The sequence below is a fragment of the Gorilla gorilla genome, chromosome 19, assembly GCF_029281585.2.
Source record: "Gorilla gorilla gorilla isolate KB3781 chromosome 19, NHGRI_mGorGor1-v2.1_pri, whole genome shotgun sequence".
NCBI lineage: Eukaryota > Metazoa > Chordata > Mammalia > Primates > Hominidae > Gorilla > Gorilla gorilla.
This window is the reverse complement of record NC_073243.2, coordinates 35,730,321-35,742,238: the sequence shown is the minus strand read 5'-3', so window position 1 is coordinate 35,742,238 and position 11,918 is coordinate 35,730,321.

Sequence of the window (11,918 nt, the reverse complement as noted above, 5' to 3'; positions counted from 1 at the left end):
AAACCACAACCTTTAGTTCGTTGATCAGATGTTCCAGAGGCCCAGACTTGTGACTGGTGGGAAGATGTGATGGCTAGAGCTGGAGCCATGTTAGACCATGAGACAGAACCTGGGATGAGAGTGGTGGAACCAGGAAACAGAAAAGACTGGGGTGTCCAGCACTGTGGAGCAGTTCTATCAATCAGACTAGGCTGCCTGCCTGTCAGTTATATGAGAGAAAAATAAATGAACTTATGTAAGCTATTGTTCCTTTGGCCTTTTCTATAGCTAGACTCGAATCTGTGTCCTAAATGATACACAATATGCAGACATTCCTACCATTCATAATTTATTCCTAGGGATTAAATCATTATATCATCTTGAGTTGCCTGTTCAAACTCAACTATCTTGGGAAAAGTGCTTTGGTCAGTAACTTCTTAACATGAATTCGTTTATCAATTTACTTTTACTCCTTCACTAGTTTTAGGGTTTTGGATTAAAGGAAGATTCATTTGTTAGGGTTGACACTGTGTTAATCAAATTAAGAAACCTGATTTGGAGCCACATGCGATAGTGCATATCTGTAATCCCAACTACTAGGGAGGCTGAGTCTGGAGGATTATGGAGCCTAGAAGCTGGAGACCAGCCTGAGCAACATAGTGAGACCGTATCTCATTAAAACAAAAACAAACAAATAAATAAGCAAACGCCTGGCTTGGGACAGAGAACTCAGCTGTGTCTGCACAGAGCTGGGTCTGAAAGTGGCCATTAGTGTAGCATTAAACACTCTCTGAGAAAGCAAGATCACATTCTAAAGTGAAAGATAACAAAGAGTGGGGTCCTTCAGGAACAGGGTCGAACTAATAATTCATGGGAGTGTGGGTGAAGAGGTCTCAAGCTCAGGCTATTGCTTGAAAGAGAAATAGCTTTTAAATGAGTACAAGTACTGATGGGTATTAGTCTTATGTAGTTTTTCTCCTGAATGGCAAACATTTTTTTCCCAATAACATTGGCCATGGAACTTAAAATAATGCTGCCATGAAGACATGTCTTTTCTGCTTTTCTGTGCCTTTTGCCCCTTCTTTTTCTCAGAACACAATGTTCTCTTCTTCAGCTTATTCTTTATCTTTTTCTTCTAGCCCTAGTATTTTTCATCTTTGATTTCTCTATCCTGTTTGCTCAACAAGATTTTTAATCTATGAGCTCCCAAATCACAAAGCCATGTTTCTCAAAATGAACTGCGCCATCTGTAACTGCTATGCTAAATTTTGAAATGTGAGCAATAAGGAGATAGATGGCTGACCTTGAACAAAACACTTCACCTCTCTTGACTTTAGTTTTATTGTCCTAAAATATGGAAACAAGTAAGGTCTAGATAGTCTTTTCCCTCTCTAACACCATGCTCAGGGCCTCCTTTTCTGTCAAAGACTCACTTGGAGGTGCCAGGACTCTACTGATATGTATTACATGCTTTCTCCATCCCTCTCCTGATGTGTATCCTCACCCTTCCGTATTTGCTTTGGCAACAGAACTTATTACTGCAGAATAGTCTGTGGAGTTGGGAGAATTAATTTGTTTGAGCAGAAGTGTACCCATGTTTTTATACACTAAAAGGTATAAAGCATGAATTATTGCAAAACAAAATAAGCAAGACAACAAAGATAACTAATTCTATTTTTTTAAGAGACAGGGTCTCGCTCTGTTTCCCAGGCTGCAGTGCAGTGGCACAACCATAGCTCACTATAACCTCAAAATCCTGGGCTCAAGCAATCCTCCTACCTCAGCCTCCTGAGTAGCTAGGACTGCAGGAGTGTGTCACCATGCCTGCTCAAGAGAACCAGTTCTATGATGTTGACTAAGAACTTGGAAACTGCTTACCTACTTCAGTGGTTTGCCCACACCCACTTTTGTGGCTTTATGAATGTAGCATAACTTACTTCATGTTGTCTTTTTGGCCTAATCCTGAAAAAGTAATATTTAATAAGTCATTACTAATTTCTTGATTGATATATATGCATGTTAGCAAGCTAATTAAATTAATTGTATTCATTGGGTAAAAAATTTTTATTACAAAAATTCCTGTGCTCACCAAGATGGAGTATATAGATTACAGCCTATCTCTCCCCCTAGTTATAACTAAAGCTCTGGATAGAACACAAAAAGCAACTACCTGAGGACTGTGAAAAGCAAACAATAATACAAGAATTGGAAATTAAAGTAAAAACTTGATTAACAACCTATAGTGGAGAAGGGTTTCATGGATTTTTTTCTCCTTTGACACCTGGGTTTGAACTAAGGACAGGCTAATATATACGCTAACTGTCAGCAGGTGCTGACAGAAAAACTCTGGCAGAAATCATCTCTTTCTAGCAGAGCACAGGAAAAGGGACTCTTGCTTTCCAGAGAGTGTGGCAGGAGAAAAATACCCATTTCTTTTACAGTTTTTATGTTTTTTCTCTCCCAGCCCTGACCCAGGGCCAGCCCCAGCTGTGACACTGCACTTTCACCATTTGGTGCAGGCACCTAAAACCCCCCAAAAAATGGACTCTCTTGGCTAAAAAAAACTGGAAAAAGGGGTCCCTGTTGCTCAAAGACTGTGAGGAGAATCAAAACATCTGACCAATGTGTGAAAAAAAACCCAAACAAAAATCCAGGAAACAATAATCAACAGAATTAACAGAGGGCAACACTGAGATGCCCCAGATGTTGGAATGATCAGAAACAGACTAAAAGCAGCTAAAATAACCATGCTACATAAAGTCATGGTGAACACTCTTAAAATGGGTAAGAAGATAGAAGTTCACAGTAGAGAGGTAGAAGTTACATAAAAGAAACAAATGGAAATTTTAGAACTGAAAAATATACTATCTGAAGACCTGAACAAGACAATCAATTTGAAATAATTAATATTTATAGCAAGTTTCACTGAATTACCATAAAATATACATTATTATTTTTCTCTCTTTTTTTTTTTGACACAGAGTCTCACTCTGTCATCCAGAGTGCAATGACACAATCATGGCTCACTGCAATCTCTGCCTCCCAGGCTCAAGTGATCCTCCCACCTCAGCCTCCCAAGTAGTTGGGACTACAGGTGCATGCCACCACACCCAGCTAATTATTATTATTATTATTATTTTTTGGTAGAGACAGGGTTTCACCATGTTGTTCAGGCTGGTCTCAAACTCCTAGGCTCAAGCAGTCTGCCCACCTCAGCCTCCCAAAGTGCTGGGATTACAGACATGCACCACCATGCCTGCCCAAAATATACATTATTTTTAAGTGCACATGGAACATTCACCAAGATAGATTATATCTTAGACCATAGAACAAAACAAACCTTGACAAATTAAAGAATTAAAATCATACAAGTATGTTCTCTAGGCTTAATGAAATTATATTTAAAAACCAATAATGGAAAGATACCTAGAAAAATCACTAGATATTTGGAAATTAAATAACAGGCTTCTGAATAATTAATGGGTCAAAAGAATGTAATGGGGGAAATTAGAGTGTATTTTGAATAAAGCAAAAAAGAAAACAAAACATATCAAAATTTATGGGAGGCAGGAAAGGCAGTGCTGATAATGAAATTTATAGTATTAAATGCTTATGTTAGAAAAAAGAAAGATCTCAAATTAATAACCGAAGCTTCCACATACATAAGTTAGAAAAAATGAAATTCACAGCAAGGATGAAAATGCAAATTAAGAAAAGAAATAAAAATTACAAACAATAAAATCAATGAAACTAAAACCTGGTTCTGTGTAGAGATGAAAGAATTGATGAGTCTCTACCTGGATTGACCAAGAAAAAAATAGAAGACACATACTGCAAACATGAGGAATGAAAGAGGAAATATCACTATAGAACCTACAGATATTAGAAGAATAAAGTGTGATGTATATGTAAGAATTTTATGTTTTTGCATATGAATATCCAAATGTTTTAGCATCATTTTTGGAAAAGATCATCATTTTCCATTGAATTACCTTTGCTTGCATTTTTGTCAAAAATCATTTGATCATATTTCTGTGACTTAATTTCTGAACTCTCTAGTAGGTTCCATGGGTTTACATGACTATCTGTTCACCAATTCCACACTGTTTTTATTACTGTAGCTTTATAGTAAATCTTGAAGTCAGGTCATGCATCTTCCAAATTTGTTCTCCTTTTTTGAAATTGTTTTAACTATTCCAGGTCCTTTGCATTACCATATGAGTAACAATGAAATATGGCACAGTGATAACACTGTCGAAACATCTAACAAAATAGGTGAATCTCAAATGTATTAACCTCAGCAAAACAAGGTAGACTCAAAGGCTACCTATTTTATGATTTCATTCATATAACATTCTGGAAAAACAAAACTGTAAGGACAGAGAACACATCAGTGGCTGCCGGGGGGTAGGGTTTGACTACAAAGGTACAACACAAAAGAATTTTGGGAGTCAAAGGTACTGTTCTATCATATTTGTGCTCATAGGTACATGACTCTATCCATTCATGAAAATTACAGAAACTGTACTATAAAATGAATGAAATTTACTGTATGCCAAATAAAAATAGAGTTTAAAACAATGTTTATTACTGTTTTATTTTTGCATTTGTTGCTAAAACTGAAAGATCCAAGTGTGAGAGTCTGATTGGCTGAGTCTGGTCAGTGACCATGCCTTCACTTCTGAAAGCAGGGAGAGATGGTCTTGGGTTGCTCTTGGCTTCTTTAATTGCACTTTCACAAAGTTTCATACAATTGGGAAGTTTTCTAAAATGAGAAGAGTTTGGAGGTGCCAGTGGGAATAAAGATAAATGTCTATTAGAATATCATAATCAGTATAGAGGATGAAGATCAGGAATTGTGTCTTGATTCAATTAACTTGTGGACTGGAATCCCCAATTCCCTGTGGAAGTAATGTTAAGAAAAAGAGAAGCCTCCAAATTATGTCTTTGGAGGTTGTTCAATGATCACTCCCTCCATATTCCTTTTTATTTTATTTTTTCTTTCTCTTCCTGCAGCCTTCATTCAGCACACACTCCCTACTATCTGTTTTCTCTATCTGCCCCCGTTGGAAAACTCCATCCCTTTCCATATTAGGAGGACATCATAGACCTAAAACTCTTCTTTTGTCTTGAAAATTCTGGCCCCTCAGACTCTGGATGCTGAGAGATTTCTTCTACTCAGGCTTTGCTGGATATGCATGTGGGAGGGGCAGACAAGGACATGTGCTCCACTATGCAGAGTGAAAGGAAGTTGAGGGGTATCCTAGTTTCACCAGTGGAAGCCACAGCTCCTTTCTTCCTGAGTTACCCAAGGGCAGAGTGTACCTCATTACAGCAAATGTAATTTTTTTCCTAGTGACAAAAACGTTATGTCTCAAATATAACCCCTTATTAATGTATAACCCCTTATTAACATTTCTTTGAACTTCTTCTTACAAAATAATCACCCTGGGCATTATTGGACTAAATAACATTGGTCTTCTCCTTGATCTTGCTTTTATCAAAGGGGCTCCTATATTATGATTTTTCTGTTTTCCAATTTTTTTTAATCAAGAGTAGGAAGTCTTATTCTACTCCATAAAACATCAGTGAACGCTATTAACTTAAAATGACTGGCAGATCTATATAATGGCCAAAGTTACAAAAGCATATTTTGTAGTAGCATAATCAGGAATTTCCTCCTGGAAGCAGCCTTCCCAGAGGCCCCTGTTTAGATAAAATGGCCTTATCCTGTCCTGTTATAGCATCCCTCATATACATCTATTTTTATCACTTATCAAGTTACATTGAATTATTTGTTTTTGTTTCTCCCCAACTAGGCTGGAAGCACATGTAAGTTAGGACTGCACCTCACATCCATGGAATTCCAAAATGTATTCAGTGAGATGTTACTCAGCATTATGTTTTGAAATGTGGTTTTATAGATACATATGTTTGGGAATGATAATTAAACAGCTTTCTTTACTGCATGGTTTCTCAGAAATGCACATACATTTGTTTATCCAACAAATAATTATTGAGTACTCCCTATGCTAGCCACAATTCCGACACTGGAAAGTCAGGTGAAGGCAATAATACACTCTGCTTTCATGGAGTTTACATTATAGCAGGAAAGAGACAAGAAATTAGTAAGTAAATATATGATGTGTTGGGTGGTGATAGTGCCATGAGGAGAAACAAAGCAGGATAAAGAAATAGAGTGAAAGTCCTGGATGGGGAAGTGGAAGGAGTGATTGCATAGGGTGGTGGTCAGGGAGGGCTTATTTGATAAGGTGACATTTGTGTAGAAACCTCAAGGAAATAGGGAAGTGAGCCATGCAAATATCTGGAGAAGGGATGTTTAAGGAAAGAGTAAATATAAAAGCCCTGAGTATGCGTGGTATGTTCCAGGAATAGCAAGAAAGCTGGTATAATTAGAGTGGATTAATCTTGGGGCGGGCGGTGGGAAGATAGGAAAGGAGATAAGAACAATCGTATACAGAAAGGAGGCAGGGTCTGAGAGCTGAAAAACAGATTACATACGACTTTGAAGGCTTTGATTAGAACTTTGGCTTTTGTGATGACTGATATAGTTTGGATATTTGTCCCTGCCCAAATCTCATGTTGCATTGTAATCCCCGGTGTTGGAGATGGAGCCTGGTGGGAGGTGTTTTGGTCATGGGGGTGGATCCCTCATGGGTTGGTGCTATCCTCACCATAGTGAGTGAGTTCTCCTGAGAATCGATCCTGTAGAGTGTGTGGCACCTCCTCTCCCTCTTGCTCCTGCTTTAGTCATGTGATGTACCTACTCCTGCTTCACTTTCTGCCATGAGTAAAAGCTCCATGAGGCCTCCCCATAAGCCAAGCAGATGCCAGTGTCATGCTTCCTGTACAGCTTATAGAACTGAGAGCCAATTAAACCTCTTTTCTTTATAAATTACTCACTGTCAGATACTTCTTTATAGCAATGCAAGAATGGACTAGTACACTGACTTAGGGTGGGGCTTGGGCAGAGGAGTTACCTACTCAAGCTGTCATATTAACAGTAGACTAAAGGAGAGTAGGGGCAAAAGTAGAGAAACCAGTTGGAGACTGGTGTAGTAATTTAAAAGAGAGATGGTGCTATGGTTTTGCTGTGTCCCCACCCAAATCTCACCTTCAATTGTAGCTCCTGTATTTTCCACATGTTGTGGGAGGGACGTGGTGGGAGATAACTGGATCATAGGGGAAGTTCCCCCATACTGTTCCCATGGTGGTGAATACGTCTCACCAGATCTGATGATTTTATAAGGGGTTTTGCCTCTTTCTTGGCTCTCATTTTTTCTTGTCTGCCACCATGTAGGATATCCCTTCCACCTTCCACCATGATTGTGAGGCCTCTCCAAGCCATGTGGCACAGTGAGTCCATTAAACCTCTTTTTCTTTATAAATTACCCAGTCTCGGATATGTCTTTATCTGCAGTGTGAAAACCAGCTAATATAGATGGTGATAACTGAACCAAAGTGATTGTGGTGGAGGTGTTAAAGAGGTGACACAATTTTATTTTTAAATTATAGCCCACAGGATTTCTTGAGGGATTGGATATAGTTGTAAGAAAAAGGGGGAGTTAAGGATGACTCCAAGGACTTTAGCTAGAGCAACTGGAAGGATAATGTTGCCTGAGATTAACTGAGATGGGGAGAACCAGGAGAGGAGAGGAGTGTGGGAAAAAAGCCTGAGTCTTGATGTAGCTCCCAGGGAAGTAGGTTCAGCTAGAACTGAGCCCTGGGGCACTGTTGGTGTGTTTATACGCATTGCAAAAATCCAAGAGGGAATATAGTAGCTACATTTCTTAAGTGTATTTCATTACAGAACTTATGCTTGATCTTATGGACCTAGTGTTTCAAGGAGCACACTTTAGTAATAAACATAATTGAATGAAACGAAACCAGAAGGTGATATGAAGAGAACACAGCTGAGAAATAGGCCATTACAAATGAATTTAATCGTTACCAATACACAATATTCTATGGCTTACAAAAAGACCCCACATGGAGGGGATGAATTAGGAAGTTACTGTCCATCTTGTTAAATTTATAAAATGATGAATATTACAAAGTAATATGACTAATTTTTAACAAACATATGAAAACTTCTATATCCAAAAGAGTACTGCCTTTTTGAAGTTTTTCCTTGAGATGGCTAAATACTTATTGTAATGATACTACAATTGGTCAAAATATGCTTGGAAATAATATCTGGACTACTTTTTATAGACATATTGCTTTGAGAATCCTTATATATGAAAAAAATGTCCTTATGGGTGGATTTTAGTTGCTAAAATTGCCATAAGTCATTCAGAGTCAAGCTAGATATAAGTGGATGAATAAATTGAGAAATATTTTACTGTTAAATGTGGCTTAAGTCTATGAAGACTGAGTTTCCTAGTGGCCTTGAGAGTTATTCCAAAGAAGGATTTTTTAGAAAATGTTTAAACAATCGTAATATCCCCGGAACAATTATTTCTTCCATAGTGTCTACCTATATTTAGATACATAAGCATTGCTGTTATCATCTCGTTACATTCTAGTCACATGATCAAAGTCAAATGAATGATTCCAATTATCTTTAAAATGAGGGAAATTAGTAAAGAGGTGAAACTAGATTCCGCTATGCTGACTCCTACCACCCATCCTTTCTCTCTTTATTCTATAAGTGGTCTATAGTTTTGAATAAAAAATGCCATAGAATATTAGAACTATCTTGATAATTATAAGCTGGGTTTGAGCTAGTTCCGTCCTGCTAATCTAGATATTAAGAAGAAAGGGATAAAAATTTATGTGGTCTTACAGAGGGATGAGAGCAAAAAAAAGAATTTGCTTCTAAGATCTATTTTAGAGGAAGAAATTAATACACCAAATGGATCTGGCCTTATGCCTGATGTTTACTGTTTTCCAATTGAGTGCAAACATGTCTGCGAATTTTTGGTGGTGAGCCAGCTGCTCTGTATTCATTCTGGCTGATTAAAATGCTCTCAGTAGAGATGCTGTTCAGAATTGATCACTCTGCTTTTGCCTGCTGGGAAACAGGAACTGCCAGGGTTTCTTAAGCTAAATGAAGAAATTATTTCACCTCAGTAAGGCTCTCTCAGATCCAAGGTTTCAAACTTTCTCAAGGCTGGAGAGCCTTTCTCCACTGTCTTCCATGCCAAGGAACTCCAATCCATGCTTCAAGGGCTTCTCTGGCCAAGCCAGAAGGTAATAAAAGAGATTCCAATTAAATGTAACTGTATCAATCTAGGGATTTACTTGAGCATGTAGAGATGGCTCATACAGAAGAAATTCGGGAAACAGAAAACCCTGTAAGTTCTGTCTTGCCTGTTCTTTCAATCGAAGTGTAACATGGTTATGTTGGATCATTTTCACCAAGGACTGTGCAGTGACTTTTTACTGAAATAGACACTCATTCTGGATATGGTTATGAATTTGCCTTGTCTGCTCACCACGCTTCTTCCAACAACACTATTTGTGGGCTCAAAGAAAACCTTATTCAGCATTATGGTATCTCACATAACAGTTCTTTTCACTAAGAAACTTGTGATACAGCAAAGGGAGTAAGGATATATAAAGGACTGATTGTTGTCTCTTCTGTTCCCCTCTCAAGCAGGGAAATCTTTTCAAGTGATTGGCAAGTAGTAACAATAAAGAATGATAAGCAGGTAGCCCAAAGAACTTATGAGTCTTTATTATAATCCAAGGAGTTCAGTTAAGTACAGCAGTAAAAATGAAATAAAGATTAATATTCTAACTTATTTTTAGTGAACTGAAACAGAAAAATGAAACAACCCTGATCAAAAAAATCATGACATTGCTGAATTGAAATAACTTAACTTATTCTGATTTCCAATGTATTCTTCTCCTGCATTTTCCTTCCTTCCTTCCTTCCTTCCTTCCTTCCTTCATTCCTTCCTTCCTTCCTTCCTTCCTTCCTTCCAACTTCCTTTCTTCTAACTCCCTTCCTTTCACTGGCTTCTCTTTCATCTTCCTTTAAATAGAGACATTTCTCAACATTCCATCTTCTGCCATTCTGAATTGATTAATCCTTTTCATTATTGTGGTCATGTGGTTTGGATCTGTGTCCCCTCCAAATCTCAGGTTGAAATGTAACCCCCAATGTTGGAGGTGGGGCCTGGTGGGAGGTATTGGATCATATGGGGCAGAGCCCTCATGAATGGCTTAGTGCCATCTCCTTGGTGATGAGTGGCTTCTCACTCAGTTCACACACCATCTGGTTGTTTAAGAGTCTGAGACCTCCTCCTTCTCTCTCTTCCTCCTCCTCTTGCCATGTGATATACTGGCTTCATCTTCCACCATGGGTAAATGCTCCTGAGGACTCACCAGAAGTCAAGCAGATGGCAGTGCCTTGTTTCCTGTACAGCCTGCAGAGCCATGAGCCAATTAAATCTTTTCTTTATAATTACCCAGCCTCAGGTATTTCTTTATAGCAATGGAAAAACAGGCTAATATATGTGGTTTCAAGCATCTATTATTATAATGCCTCACAAATTTCCACATATCTCCAAAGCTTACTTCTCCCTCCTAAGATCCAAACACAAATACTCAAGTGCTTCTAGGTGTATCCCCTTGTATATCACTATCTTAGACCATTTGTGTTGCTATAAAAGAATATCTGATGTGGGTAATTTATAAAGAAAAAAAGGTTTATTTGGCTCATGATTCTGCTGACTGGAAGACTTAGCATCTGGCGAGGGCCTCAGGCTGCTTCTACTCATGGCAGAAGGTGAAAAGGAGCTGGCATGTACAGACAGCATATGGCAAGAGAGAAAGCAAGAGTTGGGAGGGGCCAGGCTCTTTTTAACAATCAGCTCTTGTGGGAACTAATAGAATAATGACTAGCTCTCCTCCCTCCCAAGGAGAGGATTTATCTAGGCATGAGGAATCTGCTTCCATGACCAAATACCTCCCATTAAGCCCCTACCCAACATTGAGGGTCACATTTTGACATGAAGTTTGGGAGAATGAACATCCAAACTACAGGAATCCCAGAGGTACCTCAAACTTCATATATCAAAAATACCTATTTCATTTTTCATAAAACCTGTTTCTTTCATGGATTCATTTTCAGCCTCACCGTATGTAGTAGATGTTTCAGGATCCCACAAATTTATAATAAAGTCCTTCAACTTTTTAACCTAATGTGCTTAAATCAACTTCAAACTTTGCAGTAGCTGTGCCTCCATACGTGAGTACTTTATCCGGAAACCCAGAAGGCCTTTCCCATATATGCTACAGGCTAGAAGGGGCAGAGTGGACATCCAGAAGCAATGACTGATGACAAATGATATATGAGTGCCTCAGCTCCCTTCTTCCTTAAGTGGGATAAATCTGAGTTGCGTTTTATACCATTTCTCAGATTTCTCTGCCCCTTTTCCTCTCCTCTTTTTCATGAAATTAAGCTTCAATTTTCCATGATGGAAGTTGTCTACAAAATGTACCTTTTCTTGGCTGCTTTCTGTTTTTTGTATCACTTCCTACTCCCCACTCCTATACCAGTGTTTCCTGCACCTCCAAATAAACTGCTTTTGAATCTTTATTCTGGAGTGTGCTTCTGGGGACATTCAAACCAAGACAGTTGATGCCAAAGTAATTCAAAGGAGTAGATTCTCAGGATAGGATTCTGTAATTGCATTACTTAGTGACAATAAGGAGCCTACTGCCAGGTGTAAGTGAGATGGTGATTTGTCCTGGCACACTGGAACATAATAATAACTAAGATTCTCATTGATGGTGGGTTAGGATGGGATACAGTCAAAGGGGACGCACTGCCTTATGCATTCTCTCTAGAATTTGAGAGATACCTGTATGTGGCAATGCTAATTAAAAGGACTATGGAGTTGCACTCTTATTTCTTAAGTACTTTAATGTGTTGAAAGAAGAAAATGACAGGCTAAGTTGTTTCA